Source organism: Pristis pectinata, chromosome 8, assembly GCF_009764475.1.
Source record: "Pristis pectinata isolate sPriPec2 chromosome 8, sPriPec2.1.pri, whole genome shotgun sequence".
Lineage (NCBI taxonomy): Eukaryota > Metazoa > Chordata > Chondrichthyes > Rhinopristiformes > Pristidae > Pristis > Pristis pectinata.
Genome location: NC_067412.1, coordinates 89,030,732 through 89,053,482, shown reverse-complemented (window position 1 = coordinate 89,053,482; position 22,751 = coordinate 89,030,732). Strand labels below are relative to the sequence as shown.

The 22,751-nt window shown below is 40.4% G+C and overlaps 1 protein-coding gene across 1 annotated transcript in view; it reads left to right on the top strand.

Annotated features, from left to right (window-relative positions):
• nalf2 (NALCN channel auxiliary factor 2) overlaps positions 1-22,751 on the top strand; it is a 334,928-nt gene that overhangs the window by 215,780 nt on the left and 96,397 nt on the right. The gene's annotated exons all lie outside the window — the stretch shown is intronic.

The following is a 22,751-nucleotide window of genomic DNA, read 5'->3' as shown; positions in this document are numbered from 1 at the left end:
ATTTTCCATAAAATCTTGATAATAATGAGCAATCCATTATTTCACAGAGAGTAAGGAAGAGAAAATCTGTAAAGGAGTGTTTTTGCCACTTTTGTTTCATTGTTTATGTTTAGACATCAGAAATAATTATTGTTTGTAGAAATTTATATTTCTCAGTACAAATGTTGCATTGTCTCATTGCTCGGAGTATAACAAATTATGCAAAAACAAAATGACATAAGGAGCTTCTTTAAAATTTGTTTCAGATGAAAGCTATTATAATACATTCTATTTTCAAATGAGACTGTGGCTGACAAGGCCACATGATTGGAACACCTGTTCTCAGTTTAATGTATATATCAAAATCATTGCAATGGCTAAGGGAATCATTAATTATTTTCCACATTATTTCACCAGAGATTTGTACCGCTGTCACATTTGCTCACTCCTGCACCCACGAGAAACAAGAGCAACAACTTGCTTTTTTACAGTAGGATGAAAGTTACCCTGGTGCCACATGCACAAAATAATTGATATATTGCATGCTGAAATTCCAGTCCATTCCAAGTCCTTGAAACCAAACTTTGGAAACAGAGTGCAAAATGCAAATAATATTGTATCACATGTTTCACATTGCCAGTTGAAGACTATTTTCTCCCCCTGATTCCTTAGCTCTGGAAAGCCATTTAAAGAGGCAATATCAAAGAGATGATAAACCAGAAGTGGGAGTTATTAAAAGAATTAGAAAGAATCACAGAAATAACAGCACAGATTTGGGCAGAATGGAGCTAACTGGGTAACCTCCCATCAATTATACATGTTTTTAGAATTGAGCTCACACATTCAGTTTGTATTTGATGACTATCCTTCATTCCCTGTATTTTGATGGAGAAATTGTCCTGTTTTCATTGGGTGACATTGCAGTAGCTTTGATCATGCGGTCTGTTGAAAAGACTCTGCTGGGTAAACAGACTTTGTCTGATGTTAAAGGGGGTTCAGGGAAGAAGACGGGAGAATGGGATTGAGAAAGAAAAAGTCAGCCATGATTGAATGGTGGAGCAGACTCGATGGGCCGCATGGCCTAATTCTGCTCCAATATCTTATGGTCTTATGCCTTATGGTCTAAAGTCTCTTCTTTCTCCATAAGTTCCTTACTATCTCCAACTCAAAGGCTGATGCAGTGGTGTCACTATGTAATGCATATTGGTCCAGTTTGTTTTAAACATTGCTCCTGACACTCCAGTGCATGAATGAGGGAGTGCTCCTTTGGCAGGGTTGCTTTATTTTCCTTGAGGCTTTAGGCCTAGACTTTGTTGTCTACTCTCCCAGATGAATATAAAAGAATTCACAGCACCATTTTGAGGCATTGCAGCAGTTATTCCTTATGTCCTTGTCAATATTTATCCTTCTATCAAAATTATATTTGTGCTGCTGCTTGTGGGAGCTTGCTGTGTGCATATTGACTGCATGTTTTTTACAATGCTTCAGATGCAGCTCCTTGGCTGTAAAGTGCTTTGGGATCTTGTAAGTTCAGGAAGCACAGCATAAAAATCAAACTTTATTTCATTCTTTCAAACAATGATGTTCACAATTTCTTTGACATGGCAGTTAGAATACCAGAATGCCTTCAACTTTCTTGGGGTGTCTATGCTTATTGGAAGCAGTCTCACAAGAACAGTGTGTCTGTAGAATACATAGGACATAGAACAATACAGCGCAGGAATAGGTCCTTCGACCCACAATGTTCTGCCAAACCAATTACATGAGTAATAAAATGCTGAACTAAACTAATCCCTTCTGCCTACACAATGGCCATATCCTACCATTTCCCTCACGTTCATGTGCTAAGAAGCTAAGAGCTTCTTGAACGTCCCTATCGTATTTGCCTCCATCATCACCCCAGTCAGCACATTCTAGGCACCCACCACTCACTGTGTAAAAAAAACTTGCCCTGCACATCTCCTTTGAACTCTCCCCTATCACCTTAAATGCATGCAATAATTAGTGGGATTTGGTGTCAACTGGTGCCCTTTCTTCTGGTACATAAATAAAGAATCAATTTTAACATTGATGGAAGAGGCATCTGCCACGAGCTTGCAGGACCCTATGAGGTTCCTTCCATGAGAAGCAAAGGTGAAGAGAAGCAAAAGGACATTCAATATACCGTATATTTCAAACTTTGCTTTTATAAATACTTATCAAGAAAGAAAGGATTGATTAATTTAGAATCTTCATATCTCTTTCATGATGTCCTAAAGCACATAACCCATTAAATACTTCTTTTGCCAAGTCATGGTTGTAATGCAGGAAAGGCAGCAGCCAATGTGTACACAATTCCTACAAATAGCAATGTGATAATGACATAATTTGCTTTTCAGTGATACTGAAATATTGAACCCAAAACCTCTTGACTCAGAGATGAGAATGGTGCCAACTGAGCTACAGCTAACTCCACATAGAATTGTAATGGCACAGAGGAGGCTATTTGGCCCATTAAATCAGTGCCAGCTCCTGCTGACCAATTTCATCCCACTTCCCTGCTCATTCCCCCATGGTCCTGAAAATCATTCTCTCTTGAATGGCTACCTAATTCTCTTTTAAATACATGATAAATTCTGTTTCCATCGCCCCTATTATCTATGAATTCCAGATCATAATCGTTAATAATCAACCTCGCAGCTGGTCTTTTACATCACAGCCACTTCCTTGCACTAACCTCCTAGCCCTTGATTCCCTTAATATCTAAAAAAAAATCAATCCATCTCTGTCTTGAATACATTCAGCGACTAAGCCTCCACATTCTTCTTGGGCAGAGGGCTTTAAAGATTTATGATGTAGGTGAAGAAATTTCTTCTCTGTCTTAAATGGCTGACTCATTATTCTGGGATGCATGATCCTTGATTCTGGACACACAAGCCAGCTGAAACCAATACTGTATCCACCCTATCAATCCCCAGAAAGAGTATGAACCCAGTCTGGTTAACCTCTCCTCATGGGACAAACTCACACTCGGCAGAACTAATCTACTGAGCTTTTGCTGCACTCCCTCTTTCACAAGGACATCCTTACAAAGAGGGGAGACCAGGACCATATGCAGTATTCCAGATACTCAATCATCAGATACCTATCATCAGAGCAAGACATCCCTAGTCTTGAACCCAAATTCTCTTGCAATTAAGATCCACATAGTGCTTGCCTTCCCAATTGCTTGCTGTACCTTATGTTACCTTTCCAAGATTTATAATAAGGATGAAAGTTACCCCAGTGCCGCATGCACAAAATAATCAACATATTGCATGCTGAAATTCCAGTCCATTCCAAGTCCTTGAAACCAAATTTTGGAAACTGAGTGCAAAATGCAAATAATATTGTATCACATATTTCATTTAACCATCCTGCCACATCCTTCATTTAATCTGTCAATATCCCCTGGGACCCCTCTGCATCCTCGTCACAGCCTGCACTGCCACCTACCTTTGTCTTGTCAGTAAACCTGAAAATTATGCATTTGGCTGCCTCATCTAAACCACTGATATAGATTGTGAATGGCTGGGGATCTTGCACAAGTCCATGTAGCATGCCACCAGTCATAGCCCCCCAACCCAGCAAATGAGCCAGTTATTCCTACTCTGTTTTCTATCTATTAACTGATGTCAAAGATTTATGATCTGGGTGAAGAAATCTCTTCACACCTCTATCTTGAATGGCTGACTCCTTATTTTGAGACTTGCAGCTCCTGCTTCGAGATTCTCCATCCAGTGGAATCCAGTACTATCAAGCCTCCTAAGAAATCAATGACATCACCTCTCATTCTTCTAAACTATAAAGAGTATGACTCCACATCCAACGACTGTGGAGTCCACGCCAGCATATTATCCAGAAACGGTGCTTTCTGATTTTGTTTAATAATTTTATTTTTGGCAAAGCCAAAAGTCCAAGACCAAATACATCACATAACAAACCCACATTTCCAGTCCAACTTTTGGTAACAATGAAACTACTCAAGTGAACCCGCCATACAGTAATTATACGCTTCCTCCAATGATAGTAATGCAGCATCTTAGTTTTGTATCTTCCATTTCCACTGCCTGGGGTGACACACTGGCACAGCCTGGAGAGCTGCTGTCCCACAACACCACAGACACAGGTTCAATCCTGACCTGGAGTGCTATCTATGTGAAGTTTGCACATGCTCTTTGAGACTGCATGGGTGTCTTCTGGGTACACTGGTTTCCTCCCACATATCAAAGATGTGTGGGTTGGTAGGTTAATTGGCAACTGTAAATTGCCCCTATTGTGTAAGTGAGCAGTAGAATCTGGGGGTGGGGGGGGGAGGTAGTTGCAAAGACTTTAGGGAGAATAAAATGGGGGTTAATGAGGATTAGTGTAAATGGGTGCTTGATGGTTGGCATGGACTCAGTGGGCTGAAGGGCCTGTTTTCATGCTGTATCTTTCAGTGACCCCATATTCTGCCAATAGTCTTGCTGCTATTCCTTTCCTAAGGCTGCTGGAGCAACAATAATAAATCCACATGGGCTCAATAACCCAAGCTCTGGATTCTTATTTGATTGGTGACAATCAATAACAAATATATACTGTTCAGGTCTGCTTTCAAGACTTCCATCATTTACACTGACAATGGGCCAAATTGCCTCCTTCTGGGTTGATCAAACCATGGTGGTTTCACTGCTGGGTTGGAGTCTAGCTGATTATTCCGTGCAGTGGTTTCCTTCAATGCTCTGCTTCTGGATGTGTACTTTCTTCTGCACTGGGATCTGGGCAGGTGTTCAGAGGAAAGATTTCTGAGAGATTGAGCAAAGAGCTGGAAAATTCATTAAGTCTCTAGTGATGGATATTAATGTATAACTTTAAAATGAGGAATGAGTTATTTCTGCACACCCTGATTCAATTATACATTGCTCTTTAACCAAGCAAATCCTTTTTTACGTCAGAGAGACCGATTAATGTCTGTCAAAAAGAATGAGGTGTTTATGATATATGGAGATCATCGAGGTCGAGCATAAGACGGAAGAAGAAACTACTTTATGGCTCCATCAGAAGATGAAATACAACCATGGAAAGTAAACATCTGTGGTGAATTAAGTTAAATATTGTATGCAAATATTTGAAATCTTTTTATTTCCCATTTGATCATTTTGAGCAAGTTTTGCTTCAAATTTAATTATTTCTGAAAGCTATAAAAGCACTTATACTCTGGATTTCCTTTATAGTTTGTGTAAAGTACAAATGTGTTTGATGGAGTTACCATTTTTAAATTCCATTCACTGAGTCAAGAGAATTCTTTCAGGGGGTCCAGCCACCAGAAATCGTCCAAGTTTCACAACCTTCGGTAAAGTGCTGTGAGATTGAATTATCACACCATTATTTGATCTTCCATCCCTGCATTTAAATCTAGTCCTTGCCTGATAATCATATTGTTGGAAGTCCCCAGAGTGTGCAGACTGGAACTCAATCCATTTCTGATAGAAACAAGTCTCTATAATCCTTGTGCTCATCAGAACAAATTTGCAATATTTCCTATAGAGTCTACAAGCATAGACAATAATGGAATGAAATATCTTCTGCTTCTGCACTTGAATGTGAAGCACTCACGATTTGGTGAACCCAGATTGCTAAGTTCCAATCTTAAGTGCCCAAAGTGAGTAAATGTTTAATTACCAAGCACTGATCAGAATAATAAAAACAATCCACATTTTCAATATTCTCCCTTCATAATCCCTCTCCTCCAGGCAACAGCTCACCTGGGATATGTTTCCATGGTGGTCATGTATCAGTAAATTCTTCAAACGTCAGTCTGAACCATGGTCTGTGGCATAATTTTAATTCCATCCTCTGGGCTTGAATTAAATTTCAGACCCTACAGTTGTTTGGATGCTAGCTTTCTGGCTGCCTCACCTCGGACCCACCTTGCATTTAGTTTGTTTCTCGCGTTTACCTGGGGAATGGCAGTAACCTGCATATCAAATCTTTTCATCAGCAATCAAAGATAGATGACTTGAAATCCAATCCAGATCAGGTAAACCACGACCCACCTGAAAAGAATATGCAAGCATTAGATGAGGTGAGTTATGATGACACTTGGTATAGATTCTCACCATTTGAACAAGTTACCCAAGATGAAATGTGATGTGTGTGCACATACCACAGACAGGTAATACCCATTATAGATAAAATTTTAATCTGCAGTATATTCTAGACACTTTTTAAATGCTTCATCTGGTTTTGGGATGGCACATATCTCAGAGCTCCAGAGTCCTCAGTTCAATTCTGACCTTCTGTCTTGTCTTTGTGGAGTTTGCATGTTCTCCCTGTGGCTTTTCCCCAGGTGCTCCTATTTCCTCCCAACATCCTAGAGACATGCTGGTTGGTTGGTTTAATGGCTGTTGTAAATTGTCCCTATATAGGTGGGTGTCAGAAAAATCGGGATGGAGTTGATGGGGATGTGAGAGGAATAATAGGATTAGTGTATATGTGTGCTTGATAATTGGTGTGGACGTGGTACCCCAAAGGTCCTGTTTGCATCCTGTGTGATGCTATGATTATCATCTTTATAAAAGATAAGTAAATGGTGGCACAGTGATGCTGCAGGAAGTGAAGCTGTTCACAGGCATGGGTAGTGACATTATCATTTGCATGGTTCAGGTATTACTTTTTATTGTAAGGATTTCCGAGAGTTGAAGATTACACTGCAGGATTTTGATATTGGTATTGGTATTGGTTTATTATTGTCATGTGTAGTGAGATACAATGAAGAGCTTTTGTTTGCGTACCATCTAGGGTAGATCATGTCGTACATAAGAATATCAAGGTAGTATAAAGAAAAACAGAATGCAGAATATAGTGTTGCAGTTATTGAGAAAGTGCAGTGCAGGTAGACAAATAAACTGCAAGGACCATGATGAGGTAGATGGGGAGGTCAAGAATTTTTAGGACCAGAGGACTATGGTATCTATATAAGTGAAATTCCAATTTTCCTTCAATAATGGGCTTGGTTAGAATATTTAATGTGTTCTAATATGTTTTGCATTTCTGTTTTCATATGATGTTACCCACTTTGAACATCTTGCCAACCAGTTCTTGAAATGAGGCCCATTATTTCAAATTCCCAGTGCTCCATATGGCTTGCAGCAATGGCCCCTAACTCTTTAAAGTTGTCTGTGTAAGGAGAAGTACTGGTTGTGTTGGAACAGAATCTATAAGAATTGCCTGTCAGACACTGCTACCTGATTCTTAGTTCTTTAGCGAGCTTTGCCACTGTAGTTACACATATAAGGCCTTGAAATTGTGCAGTCATATAGTAGGTTATTATGCATTTGTACCAAATCGCCTTGTCATTTTTAGTGAGGGCGTCAATCCAAAGAAACTTCAAACAATCAGACAAATGTAAAATATTGCCGATGCTGGAGATCTGAAAAGGTAGAAAGTGCTGGAAATAATCAACATATGAGGCCACGTCGGAGAGAGAAACCCTATGATTAACTCTTCATTTTGGATCATTGAACTGGGAAAAGATAAAACAAGTTTTCAGATGTGGCAGAAAGTGAGAGGTCAGGAGAGATCAAAAGGGAAGGTATGTGATAGTGTGGAAGGGAGGAAAGGTTAGGTGGATAATGGAATAAAGCAAGAAGAGATGGTTATAGAGCAAGTAAAGAAGCAAAAGTGTCCAGAGGAGATACAAGTGGGAATAGGAGAGCATTCTGATTAGTTGCATCACCGCCTGGTATGGAGGAGCCAATGCACAGGATTGCAAGAAGCTGCAGAGGGTTGTAGACTCAGCAGCTCCATCATGAGCACAACCCTCCCCACCATCAAGGACATCGTCAAGAGATGGTGCCTCAAGAAGGGTCCATCACTAAGGACCCTCACCATCCGGGACATGCCCTCTTCTCGTTACTACCATTGGGGAGGAGGTACAGGATCCTGAAGACCCACACTCAACAATTCAGAAACAGCTTCTTCCCCTCTGCCATCAGATTTCTGAATAGTCCATGAACCCATGAACATTACCTCGTTATTCCTTTTTTTTTGCACTATTTATTCATTTTTGTAATTTATAGTTATTTTTATGTCTTTGCACTGTACTGCTGCCGCAAAACAACAAATTTCACGTCATACAAGTCAGTGATAATAAACCTGATTCTGACTCTGATTCTGAATCACTGGGCTGGGTCTCTTGACCTGGTGCCCCCACCAACAATTAGCCCTGCAGTCCACCCACATTCAGCCTTATCTGGACTGGATGAGGAGACCGATTTCTCTGACCCTCCACTCCTATAAATCTAGCAGCAAGGTCTAAATGCCAACTGGGCAGCGGGCAGTTAATGCAGAGTTCTCATCAAGGGAACACCCTTCATTGTACCTACAGAAGGTAAAACTGTGATGGACATTAACTTCTGTCAAAGCTGTTGTTGTTGGAATTAGCTTTTAAGTTCTCTGATGGTACTGTAGCGGTTAGCGTCACACTATTACAGTGCCAGCCACCCAGGTCCAATTCCGGCCACTGTCTGTAAGGAGTTTGTACGTTCTCCCCGTGTCTGCGTGGGTTTCCTCCGGGTGCTCCAGTTTCCTCCCACATTCCAAAAGCCTACAGTTTAGGAAGTTGTGGGCATGCTATGTGTGGCGACACTTGCGGGCTGCCCTCAGAACACTCTACGCAAAAGATACATTTCACTGTGTGTTTCGATGTACATGTGACTAATAAAAATATCTTGTCTTATCTTAACTTAATTCTTGTTAAAATTACTACTTCTAAATTGACAAGACAAAGCTAACTAAAAACAAAAATACATGTAATTATAAACATTTAACCAAAATAGTTTTAAAAAGTAACTTGAAATTCCTGTTGACTTCTAAATCTGGAGCCACAAACCCCATTGAAACCAGTGAAGTTTCAAGTATTGTGTGTTAATGTGTCTAAATGTGTCTATTCCTCAGTGTAATGCCACCATCTTGAATCAGTAAATGGTTAGTATATAACCAGGTGGCTTCAAAACCCATTTTAAAGAGCAGTTAAGGGCCAGCCGCAGAGGTGTGAGTCCAAGTCACATGTAGACCCAGAGTGAAAGAAGTTATCAGATTTCCTCCCTTAAAGGCCATTAATGATCACAGAGTCATAGAGCCATACAGCACGGAAACAGGCCCTTCAGCCCAACTTGTCCATGCTGACCAAGTTTCCCGATTGAGTTAGTCCCATTTGCTTGTGTTTGGCCCATATCCCTCTCAACCTTTCCTATCCATGTATTTGTTCAAATATCTTTTAAATGTCACATCCTTTATCACTTCATCTGGCAGAATGGGATTTTAGAACAAAATAGGTTTTAGGTTAATCTAACTAGTCATCACTACTGATAAGTAGCCTTTTAATTAGGATTTTCTTTGTAGATTACCTGAATTTAAACTCATCAGTGTCTGTGTGGGTTTTGTAATGCTGTTGGATCATTAGGCCAGTCCTCTAGATTAGCAAGAGTCACACAGCATGGTAAAAGGCTCTTCAATCCATCATGTCTGTTCCGACCATCAAGCACCCACTTACGCTAATCCAGTTTTATTCCTCCAACATTCTCATCAACTTCTCCCGGATTCTACCACTTGCTTAAAACCTAGGGTCGATTTACAGTGGCCAATTAACCTACGAACCCATATGTCTTTGGGACATGGGAGAAAACAGGAGCTCCCACAGGAAACACATGTGGTCAAAGGGAGAACATGCAAGCTCTGCACAGACAGATGGTAGCTCAGGATTAAAACTGGTTCATCAGAGCCACGAATCAGTATCTCTACTAGCTACACCACTGTGATGCTCTGAACTGATCATTAAATAGTTTCTATTGCAATTACCAATCAGTTTTGGAGTACTCAGAGTATTGTGTGCAGTTTTGGTTGCCCCATTACCGGAAGGATGTGGAAGCTTTGGAAAGGGTACAGAAGAGGTTTACCAGGATGCTGCCTGAATTAAAGGGTATGAGCTCTAAGGATAGGTTGGACAAACTTGGGTTGTTTTCTCTGGACCATTGGAGAATGAAGGAAGACCTAATAGAAGTTTATAAAATTATGAGAGGCATAGGTAAGTTAGACAGTCCGAATCTTTTTCCCAGGGTGGAAGTGGCAAATATTAAAGGGCTTGCATTTACGGTGAGAGGGGAAAAGTTTAGAGGAGATGAACGGGACAAGTTCTTTACATAGAAAGTGGTTGGTGCCTGTAATGGGCTACCAGGGGTAGTGGTGGAGGCAGATACGATAGTGGTGTTTAAGAGGCTTTTAGACAGATACATGAATATGCAGGGAATGGAGGTAAATGGATCATGGGCAGGCACAAGAGATTTAGTTTAATTCAGCATTGTGTTCGACACAGACATCGTGAGCCAAGGGGCCTGTTCCTGTGCTGTACTGTTCTATGTTCTATGTTCTTAATTTTATCCCAAAGCAAAGCTCACTGATTACCATACTATTTTACACTCTTGCCAATATCCTTCTAAACTGCCCTATTTTGGGGCAAGCAATCAGTGGTACAATAACCTCTAATGCTGATTAATGACAGATAAGAGTAGCATAAAACAGTACCAAAACAAATGGCTGTTCTTCCACCCCCGCACATAGTGTTTGGCAATTTTAACTGATGAAGATTAGAGTTTGGATTAGAGAGTGAATTTCTTGTGACGGGATTTTATAGGATCCAACCAGAGGTATTTCACAGAGAAAAATCTTTGAAAGGAAATTCACAAGCAGCTTACCAGCACTTTTCTGAATAAGCGTTTGAAATGTTTGACAGCACTGTGATTGCGTGGAGCCCTTTAGGGAAATTGTGTCATATTCAGTAACACAAGACTTCTACCAAACATGAATTATAAATGCAAAGAAAAGCTTGAAACTAGAAAAGACCATTCATTGCATTAGCCCGTCTTTTCATGGACAATCTACCATGTTATGTATTGTATCCATACCCATTTAGTCTACTGAGGGAATGTTATACCTAAAGACAATGCTCCTTGTCTTCTGAACGGAAGGTAATATAATGGTAAAATAAGTTACCAGGGAATGTTATTCAAGCAGATAAAGCACAATTGATGTATTTTGTGAGGCAAGTAGATGGTTTCTAACAAAGAAGGGATTGGGAGCCAGAATGATAAACCGTGTCATTTATATTAAACAATACAGAATTGCTATTGTTATTGGTGATCCCCTGATTCAAGGACAATTTCTATCATGATTCACTGATGGATTCTGATGTGACTTGGTAAAGGATATTTTGACCAAGGGCAAGGTATTTCTCTATGAATTTGATGGGGGTTTTGGCACCATCAGAATACCTTCAGCGACTCTTTGAAGCGGTTTCTTTACCCACAACAAAACTTCTGCTGTGTCTTAGTGGGGAGATAAAAGCTTTTTTGAGCAATGTCCAGTCCCACAGAATTAGTGTATGGAAAATTCAGAAGTGGTTTGCCAGCATTTTCTGAATAAGCATTTGAAATGCACCTCAGTGCTGCCGACATCCCTTTCAATAACCTTTGAACATAGAGGAGCGGAGCTGACGACATAATAATTTTTTTTAAACCGAAGAAATATCAGTCCAGTTTTTTTTTGAAGTTTTTGGTTTGCTTTTGTTATTATTATACTTTTTTTGATTTGGGGGTTTTCTTTTCATATAATCAAATTTCTTTTCAATTTCTTTTTTTGTATCATGTTCACTTAGCAAGAGGGCGGGAGGTCCAGATTACATATTTTACTCCTTGCGAGTATAAATATTAACAGTTATTATTGTTATCCTGATCTCTTCGCATCACATGTATAATTATTAATGTTATGTACATTAATCTGAATTAATTTGAAATTCACTAAAAAGATTGATAAAGAAAGAAAGTGCTGCTGACATGACATTGACAAGAATTCAGACATTAACAAAGTGGTCTTGATGATTAATGTGAAGGATTTCTTGGACCTGTCATTGGTGATACATCTGCAAACTATTTATGGACACTTTGGAAAGTTATCTAAATTTCACAAAGGATTTTAAAACTTTTTCCAATCATTAAAATTTCCATTATTCGTATCTTCTCCAGTCAGTGGTGGCTTGGTATCTTTGATTTATCTACACAACAACACACAAGTAAGTGTAAGATCACCAGTTGTGAGCACCACCTGACCCTCTGAACCCTTAACATGATGTCAGGAGCTCCGTGCACATATTTGGATGGGTCTGCTGTATTGATTGACAAAGAAATATATATCCAAAGTAAGGAATAATACTGTAAAGAAGGGGCCAACTCTTCTTGTACAACCCACGTTTAGTTTTCCAGAAATCCAGGCATATGTTTGATATGCAATGAGCAATTTGGCATCAGCCAGCAAAGAGGCCAACATACTGACACTATTTTGAGCAATCATTTCATAAAATCTTAGTAATTAATGGCACAGAAGAAAGTCATTTGACCCATTATGTTGATGCCAACTGAGAAAGCCATCCAAACTCACTTTTTGGCTGTAGGTTCATAATTTCATAAGGCACACATCTTTACTTGCCCATTCAAATACATCTTAAACATGATTTCAGATTCTCCCAATCTCTGAGTCAGTTCCAGAAACCATAGAACCATAGAACCTTAGAACAATACAGCACAATACAGGCCCTTCAGCCCACCATGTTGTGCCGCCCTTCAAACCACACCTAAGACTATCTAACTTCTTCCTCCCACATATCCCTCTATCTTAAATTCCTCCATATGCTTATCTAACAATCTCTTGAACTTGTCCAATGTATCAGCCTCCACCACCACCTCCAAAACCACCAGCCTCTGAGTGAAACAAAAATCTCTTCACCTCCTTTCTAATGCTTCCATTAATTATCTTAAATCAATACCCCTTGGTTAATGATTTCTCTGTACAAAGAGAAACGAGCCCTTCTAATCCATCCCATTTTGGCCTTCCTTAATTTCACAGAATGCAATTAATTCTTTCTTTGATGTGTTTTGTTGGAAATTTTTCCACATTCCAACATTATGCCAACATCTGTTCTGTAACATTTCTAATGATACCACAGCCCTTCTGATTGATATTTTGTTGTGCAGAATTATAATACATTGGAAATGTCACTGTGTCCATGCAGAGGCAAGTTTTGTTGGTTCTGTGCTGTTGCTGGTATTTGTCTCAAAAGTTCTGGCCACAGGCACGGAGGTGTTTTGGAATTGGATTTTGGAACGGAGTACAAAAAAAAGCAGAAAGAAGGATATTGTATCAGAAGAATCTGCCAGAGGAGGAAGGAGGAGGAGTGCACTGAGCAAGATGACCTGTCCACAGAGGAGAGGTCTTCTCATCTCTTAGCTTTCTTCTATTTCAGTACGTGAGGGATTTTGTTTCACTGAGGAGACTGTCACTGAGCTTTGTCCCCTGCTGCAGCTGCAGTTCAAGCATTGAAGCAGAACCTGAACAATGAAACCCCTTGTTTAATCTGGGGCTGAGATGGCCCACTGTGGTTGGGGCTTCTAGATTGAAAAGTGACCCATGAATGGACAAATTTCTGGAATGCCAAACCTTCTCTCATCGCCTTCCATGCAAGCCAAGGGAAGAGGACAACACGTGCCACTAATAAGATAAAAAGGGTTTCTATGGAAAATTTAAAAAGAGGTGAGGAATTCAGGAAAACTACAATCACCAGGGTAGTGTTAATGAGAAATTGATGGAGACAAGCTCGGTAACATGGAATAGGCAGATTGTCTCATGAGGAAAGGTCAGACCAATTAAGCTTGTACTTGCAGGAATTTAGAAGATTGAGGGGTTACTTAATTGAAACGTACAATATCCTAATGGGTCTTGACAGGGTAGATGTGGAGACGATGTTTCCCTGGGGGTAAGTCTAGAACCAGGGGTCACTGTTTGAAAATAAAGGGCTAGCCATTTAAGATAGAAATGACAAGTCCTTGGATGTTGATGAACTTCAGTCTAATTCTTAAAACTAGTGAGATAGTTGATATGTTGGTTCTTATTTTCCAAAATTCCCAAGATTCAAGGAAGGTTCCATTAGACTGGAAAATAGCAGATGAAATTCCTTCATTCAAAAAGGAGGGGGGGGTATACAAAGTAGGAATCAACTGGCTGAACTTCTGTCATAGGGATAATGTTAGAAACTACCATTAAATTAATTATAGTAGGGCACTTGGAAAAACTCAAGGTAGTCTGGCAAAGTCAACATATTTTTGTGAAAGGGAAATCATGCATGATGAATTTATTAAAGTCCTTTGAAGAAGTAACATGTGTTGTGGATAAAGACGAATCATTGACATCTCATACATTGATTTTCAGAATGCATTTGATAAGGGGCTCATTTAAGAGTGTGACACAAAATAAAAGCTCATGGTGTTGGAGGTAACATATTAACATGGGCAGAAGATTAGCTGGCTAACAGGAAATACAAAATAGACATAAATGTTTTCCTTTTGGTTGACAAGATGTAATGAGTATCACATCACAGGGATCAGTGCTCAAGCCTCAAAATATCTTAATTTACAATAATGACTTGGATAAAAGTACCAAATGTTTGGTTGTAAAACTTGTTTGAAGGCAAAAAGATAAGTAGGAAGATAAGTTGTGAAGAGAACATAAAGAGGTCACAAAGGGAAATATAGATGTGTTTTATGAGCAGCCAAAAATGTAACAAAATGGAAAATTGTCCATTTTGGCTGAAAAAAGGCACATTGTCTAACTGTTGAGAGATTGCTCAATTCTGGGAATGCAGATGGATCTGGTGGCCTGGTGAATGATTTGCAAAAGGTGAGGATGCAGATAGACCACGAAATTAGGAAAGTTAACAGAATGTTATTTATTGCTAGTGGTATTGAATACAGAAGTGGGAAGGTTATGCTTTAGTTATATTGAACACTGATCAGACCTCATCTGAAGTACTGTATATAGTATCGATTTGTTGATTTAAGAAAGGATATAAATGTGTTGAAAGCAGTTCAGAGAAGGTTACCAGATAGATAATGTGGAATAGGCAGATTGTCCCATGAGGAAAGGTTAGACTGACTAAGCTTGTATCTGCTGGAGTTTAGAAGAGTGAGGGGTGACTTAATTGAAACATATAAAATCCTAATGGGTCTTGACAGAGTGAATGTGGAGAGGATGTTTCCCTGGGGGAAGTCTAGAACCAAGAGCTGCTGTTTAAAATTAAAGGACTACCCATTTATTTATGCTGCATTCTCTGGAAGATGGAAGTCAAAGTCAAGCTTATTGTTATATACGTACACAAGTACATGTACGCATAGGTGTAGTGAAAAACTTACTTGCAACAGCAGCACAGGCACATAGCATCAGATACACAACATACACAAGAAAAATATGAATTACACTTAAATTATACAAAATTATACAAGAAAGAACACAATTAGAACAAAAAAAAGCAAAGTCCATTGTAGTGTAAAGTGGTCATAGTGTTGCTATACCAGGGTAATGATGAGGGTTGTGAAGGTTGGTTCTAAAGAACCAGATGGTTAAAGGGAAGTAGCTGTTCTTGAACCTGGTGGTGTGGGACTTCACGCTTCTGTACCTCCTGCCCGATGGCAGCTGCAAGAAAATGGCATGGCCCAGACGGTAGGGGTCCTTGATGGTAGATGTTGCCTTCTTGAGACAGCACATCATGTAGATACTACTGATAGTGGATGATTCCACAATATTAAAAACTGATTGCATTTTCTTTAAACATACTGGGCTGAACGTATAAATGCACTTGGGACGACTCCTGTACTGAATAAATGCAAGAGCATCGACCACCTTTTGTGCTCGCTTCCTGGGGTAGGAATATAGGGAGAGGAGCAGTTAGCAAGCACACCATGTAGTGCAAGTGACACAAACTAATTTCTACCCCAACGGCTTCAGTCTTTTTAATCTCCATGTGAAGTGGGGAGCCCAATGGAGAATTGAGGTGCATATTCAATGTTTTGAGCCTCTAGTCCCTCACACTAATTCTCTGTTGCCTATGTCTTTTGTTATATTCCGTCATTTGAAAGGGACGCTGGCACAGAACTCCAGAGTGAGTGCCGCTCAGTAATAGGTGTGGCAACTGGCATAAGATGGCAGTTCTTCCTTTGCTGGATCTCCAGGTTCACATGCACAACTGTGCCATGGCAACTGCTCCGACAAAATGACTGTTTTCTTTCTGAGATAAAGCAGAATTGCAGTGATCTAGAACTGTTGGCACATTGCCCTCTGGTGGAGAACAGTGGAGCTGGGGAGATGAAGAGAGGGGCAGCTTCCATTTTCATTTTGCTTCTAGAATAAACAACCATGGGAGAAAATTTCACCTCTGGACCATGGAGAGTGCGGGTGTCATTCGGAAGATTGTCCTTTTTTTTGCATTTTCTAAACAGCCCTTTTCATTTTTACTTCCCTCTGGTCTTTCCTGTTTTCCATAAACACTGGTTTCCTGGTTTTGAAATGGAGGTTTTTGTAGGAAATTAATATGATGAACTGCATTCACAAATTCCCAAGATGTATTAGCACTAATCCCAAGCAGGCAATCTTCACCAATCAATGAGTGAAGCAAAGTCTAGGACCAACTGAGAGTCCATTTACAAGCATTTGGTTTTGACTCGAAACGTCGACAGTTCCTTTCCCCCCACAGACCTGCTGAGTTCCTCCAGCAGATTGTTTGTTGTTCCATATTCCAGGACCTGCAATCTCTTGTATCTCCGAGAGACCAGTGGATCCTGATTAAGAAGAAAACCTCGAGCAGAGCCACGCAGAACAACAATAGATGCCAACATAGTGGTTCAGAGGGGGAAAGTTTAAAGGAAGTGTGCAAGATAGGGTTTGTTTACACATGAGAGTTCTAGGTGCCTGGAATGCACCTGCCAGTGGAGGTGGTAGAAGAAGATATGACAGCAAACTAAGAGGCATTTAGACATTCACATAAATGGTCAGAAAATAGAGGGATATGGAGCATGTGCAGGCAGATGGGATTAATTAGACAGGCATCATGATTGGCCCAGACATAGTGGGCCAAAGGGCCTGTTCCTGTGCTATACTGTTCTGTGTTCTATATTAGAATTGGTTTCTTGGAACTGGTTTATTACCGAGGTCCAGTGAAAAACTTGAATTGCATGCTATTCATACAGATCAATTCATTGCACTGTGCATCGAAGTAGTACAAGGTAAAACAATAACAGGATGCAAAATAAAGTGTAACAGTTACAGAGGAAGTGCAGTGCAGGTAGACAATAAGGTGCGAGGCCATAACGAGGTAGATTGTGAGGTCAAGAGTCCATCTTCTCGTACTAGGGAACCATTCAAAAGTCTTATAACAGCGGGATAGAAGCTATGCTTGAGATTGGTGGTACGTGCTTTCAGCCTTTTGTATCTTCTGCCCGATGGGAGAGGGGAGAAGAGACAATGTCCGGAGTGGGTGGGGTCTTTGATTATGTCGGCTGCTTTACCGAGGCAGTGAGAAGTGTAGATGGAGTCTATGGAGGGGAGGCTGGTTTCCATGATGTGCTGAGCTGTGTCCACAACTCTCCGTAGTTACTTGCAGTCACGGGCAGAGCAGTTGCCATACCAAGCCGTGATGCATCCAGATAGGATGCTCTATATGGTGCATCGATAAAAATTGATGAGGGTCGACGAGGACATGCCAAATTTCTTTAGCCTCCTGAGGACGTAGAGGCATCACTGAGCTTTCTTGGCCATGGTGTCTATGTGGTTGGACCAGGACAGGCTATTGGTGATGTTCACTCCCAGGAACTTGAAGCTCTCAACCTTCTCGACCTCGGCACCGTTGATGTAGACAGGAGCATGTGCACTGCCCTCTTTCCTGAAGTCAATGACCAGCTCTTTTGTTTTGCTGACATTGAGGGAAAGGTTGTTGTCATGACATCACGTCACTATGCTATCTCCTTCCTGTACTCCAACTCCGACTGTGTTCTAGCACATGCTCAGAACCAAATCTAAGGATGCCAACAGTCTTGTAGTCCCCTGGGTATTGCAAGCAAACTAGACCAAAATTATTTTCTGATACCAACCTTTTGTGATTGACATAAATGCAGCAAGAAAACTCATCAATTGGCACACTTAGTAATTTGGCTGCAGTAAAAGTTGAGAGGCATACCATCTCTTCCTATTCTGACTCTGTGGATGAATGATAATAGGTCCAAATTCTGATCCAGCAATGACAGGAACTTTGGAATTTCTGCATTAAACTACACGTGCATTGAAATTCCATGTCGTTCCAGTTAGTGATTCAGCATACCTGCACAGGTTATACTGCTTCGACCCTTCACCACTGCACCAGAGTTAGCATGAACTTCAGCTACTTACAAACTAGTCCTTCCGTAAAATGATCTGAAAATGTTATGCATAAGTTTGACCCTGAATTCCCACCCATGAATACTTTAAGGTTTTTAAATAGTCTTTATCGTTTTAAATTACTATATTATATTAATATTTCTTTTACTATGTTATGTTCCAATTCCTATTTGACGTTCTGTAAAATGTTTAAAAGTTAATAAGAACTTGTACCCTTTATTCCTGGTTTGATATCTGCAAGAGTTCTTTAATATGATTGGCTGTTCAGCCTGTTTGATGACCTGGTTTGATATCGGTGAGGGTGATTTAATGTGATTGGCTGCTCAGTCTATTTAATGACCTTACAATTTTTAGAGGCCAGAGATCTTTTGGAACTGGTGTTTGATAACAACAGTTTTTTTTAAAATGTGAAATTTTCATCACAGAATGCCTGATATTTGTTGGAGGGTGTGCATCAATTGCCATCACTTAGACACTTTTACAAATTCTGAGCTGTTATCTAAATGCCAGGTGCTTTTGCTCAGTGCTTGTGTGCCCTAATATGCATGTCAATATTAATGATTACCTTTGATTGAGATGGCAGAGGCTCAAGCCTGTGCCTAGACTCTTGCACTGTGATGGCTTTTCTCTGCTTTGCATCTGTGCACCCTCTTCTGTCTAGTTTTTAGATCTTATTATGAAAATCCACTAAATAGCAACTAGAAATGTGTACAAACAGGGACAAGGCATTCTACTGATTACCAGTGCCGTTTTGTCATGATTCATCAGCTGATATAGACCACAGGTGGTAATCAGTAGGATGCCTTCCTACAGAGACACAAGAGACTGCAGATGCTCTATTCTTTCAATCCAGATGAAGGGTCTCAACCTGAGACATCAACTGTCTGTTTCCCTTCACGGATGCTGCCTGACCTGCTGAGTGCCTCCAGCATTTTGTTTTTTTGCTCCAGATTACAGCATCCACAGTCTTTTGTGTCTCTGTAGCACACAGAGACATGGTTTAACAATCCATTGGCTGGAGTTCAAATCCAACCACGGCTGCTATGCTACTTAACTTCAGATTAAGAACGTAGAATTGAAAAAGGAACAGCTGGTCTCAGTAATGGTGACCATGAAACCACAATTTTGTCCTTTAAACCAGACTGGTACACATACATCCTTTATGGGAGTCAATTACTGTCCATACCTACTCTGGCGTATGTAGGTGCCTTTGTTATCCAGAGGTTCCAGAGATGAGCGTAGGGCCAGGGAGATAGCATCAGCCGTGGACCTGTTTTGGTGGAGGTGAACTGCAGTGGGTTGAGGATTTCTGGGAGGCTGGAGTTGATGCCATGACCAGCATCTCAAAGCCGCATCTTTGGTTACAAACGGCCAACTTATGGACACCTCTACATTTGAATGAGCTCCCATAATATTATTAAATTCATAAGTTCAATATGCATACATGCATTCATTCCTATGAACAGTGGAACTAGTTTTCTGTCTCCCTCTCCATTTTTAGTAATTGTTCTTTCTTATCAGTCTTATGTACTTTTGATGCTATTCATTACAATACTGGGGAGGTAGAGACAGAGTAATACAGCACGGAAACAGGCCCTTCAGCCCAACTGGTTCATGCCGACCAAGATTCCCATCTAAGCTTCTCCCATTTGGTATCATTTGGCTCGTATCCTCCTAAGCTTTCCTAGCCATGTACCTGTCCAAGTGCCTTTTAAATGTTGTTAATATACCTACCTCAACCACTTCCTCTGGCCCCATATACTAACCACTCTCTAGGTGAAAAAAGTTGCCCCTCAGGTCCCTATTAAATGTCTCCCCTCTCACCTTAAACCTATGTCCTCTAGTTCTTGATTCCCTAGCCCTGGGAAAAAGACTGTGCACATTCGCCCAATCTATTCCCCCCATGATTTCATGCACCTTGAGTGAATTTCGTGCTTTTTCTGACTTACGGACAAAATTAACTTTTGGATGTCTGTAAAAACGGAACCACTTCTTTACCTGGGGGAGATCTGTATGTAACTCCAGGTCCACAATAAGATGGTTGACTATTAAATGCCCTCTGAGAAAGCTGAGTATGCCACTCTGTTCAGGGTACACGGGGTAATAAATGCCACATCCCAGAAAATGATTAAAAAATAAACAATGTTTGTTTACTTACCTGTCCTGCATTGACTGGAACAGGTAGCATAGCAATTGACTCCTATGAAGGATATACGTGAACCATCATTGTACTTGAATCATCATTACAAAGGCTGGCTGTTTCTTTCAGAATTCCAGATTATTTATCTGAATTTAAGTTGCACAGCTGCTGTCATCATCCACAGATACCTGGGCAAGTTGAGGTTCAGAAGCAAGGCATCTAGTTCCAGTACTTAATTAGACAGCAATGGCAGGGAATAATGAGGACAACCAGTTCACGTTGGAGGTTGAGAAACTGGCCAGGACAGCCCTGCAGTAACCATGTCATCTGTGATTTTAGAGAGGGGGAAGCAAAAAACACACTTTGTCACTCACTTGACTCTAGTGTTTATTTCTAAATGGGTGGGAATCCTGAAAATAACACTAAACAAGGGTTGATGCTCCACCTGATTTTTCTGCCCAAGTCATGTTGCTCTTTAGTCTTGTCTACCTGCAAATTGAGGCTAACAAGTTGTGAAAATTATGGATCCATTCCCATAAATGAAGGAAAATAAATGCAATTAAAAATACGGGGACAAGCTAAAAGGGCAATTCTGAAACAGAACTATTATGTGGAGGGGCAGGTAGTGTTGAGGAAGCAGGGAGTCTGTAGAAGGACTTGGATGGTTTGGGAAAATGGGCAAAGAAGTGGCAGGTGGAATACAACGTAGGGAAGTGCATGGTCATGCACTTTGGTAGAAGAAATAAAGGCGGAGATTATTTTCTAAACGAGAGGTGCAAAGGGACTTGGGAGTCTTAGTGCAGGATTCCCTAAAGGTTAAATTGCGGATTGAGTCGGTAGTAAGGAAGGCAAATATAATGTTAGCATTCATTTCGAGAGGACTAGAATAAAAAAGCAAAGATGTAATGCTGAGGCTTTATAAGGTGATGGTCAGACCACATTTGGAGTATCGTGAGCAGTTTTGGGCCCCATATCTAAGGAAGGATGTGCTGGCATTGGAGAGGACCCAGTGAAGGTTTACAAGAATGATCCCGAGGATGAAAGGGTTAACGTATGAGGAGTATTTGATGGCCCTGGGCCTATACTTGCTGGAGTTCAGAAGGATAAGAGGGAATCTCACTGAAACCTACCAAATATTGAAAGGCCTGGATAGAGTGGATGTGGAGAGGATGTTTCCAGTAGTGGGAGAGTCTGGGACCAGAAGGCACAGCGTCAGAATAGAAGGACATCCCTTTAGAACAGATGAGGAGAAATTTCTTCAGCCAGAGGGTGGTGAATCCATGGAATTCATTGCCACAGACAGCTGTGGAAGCCAAGTCATTGGGTATATTTAAAGCAGAGGTTGATAGGTTCTTGATTAGTAAGGGTGTCAAAGGTTACAGGGAGAAGGCAGGAGAATGGGGTTGAGAAGGAAAAATAAATCAGACATGATGGAATAGTGGTGGAGACTCGACGGGCCGAATGGCTTAATTCTGCTCCTATGTCTTATAATTTGGCTCCTAGTGTCATGTTCTTGTTGATTAGAGAGGAAAGTCAGAGAAAAGTGTTATTAAACGATTCATATTGCCTTCATGGACATACAATGCTGTTTAAAATTTCACTGGAAATACTTCATAAAAAAAACTTATTCAGCCTCCAGAAACAGAGAATGTTAATTAAATAGCATTCTCTTTGAAGAAACTTACAAAGGAGCATGGCATTCTGGGCTTGTGAATGTTTTAAGTAATATCAGAAAGCACATTTGCACAAGCTTTATGGATCTTTGCCTAATTCCATTCATCTTTATTGCAGTAGCTTACTGTTTGCATGAATATATTGCAGGACAGATGCAAGACTTGCAATTTTCTGGGAATAAGCCATCTAAGCTTGGGCAAACAACATACTTCCACCCTCATTATTTTTTCATTGCTCACATATTCCCACCTTAAATGGCACAATGTCAAGTCAGCATTAAGTCTGACAGGTGCTATGAGTTTAAAAAGGGAATTAGAGAAATTTTACGGATGCTGTTTTATAATCACTTCAGTGCTGCTTTTTTTTTGCACTCGGGTTTAAGTTCACCACAATATGATGGAGCAGGGCAGAGGTGGTGTGGGGGTGGTGAATGTGAACATGATATATTTATGCAATTTCTAACTGAACTGTGAAAAATATCCAGCAGTACAATTATATATTTTTGCAGACTTGGAATACATCTGGAGAGAGCTTTTCATGGTCCGTAACATTAGAAGTGTAGATCTGCTACTTAGAGGGATGTCACTGTTAATTGTGGTGTTGCAAGTGCTTGGAGGTTGTGATACTGATGGTGCTTCAACACTCCTACATA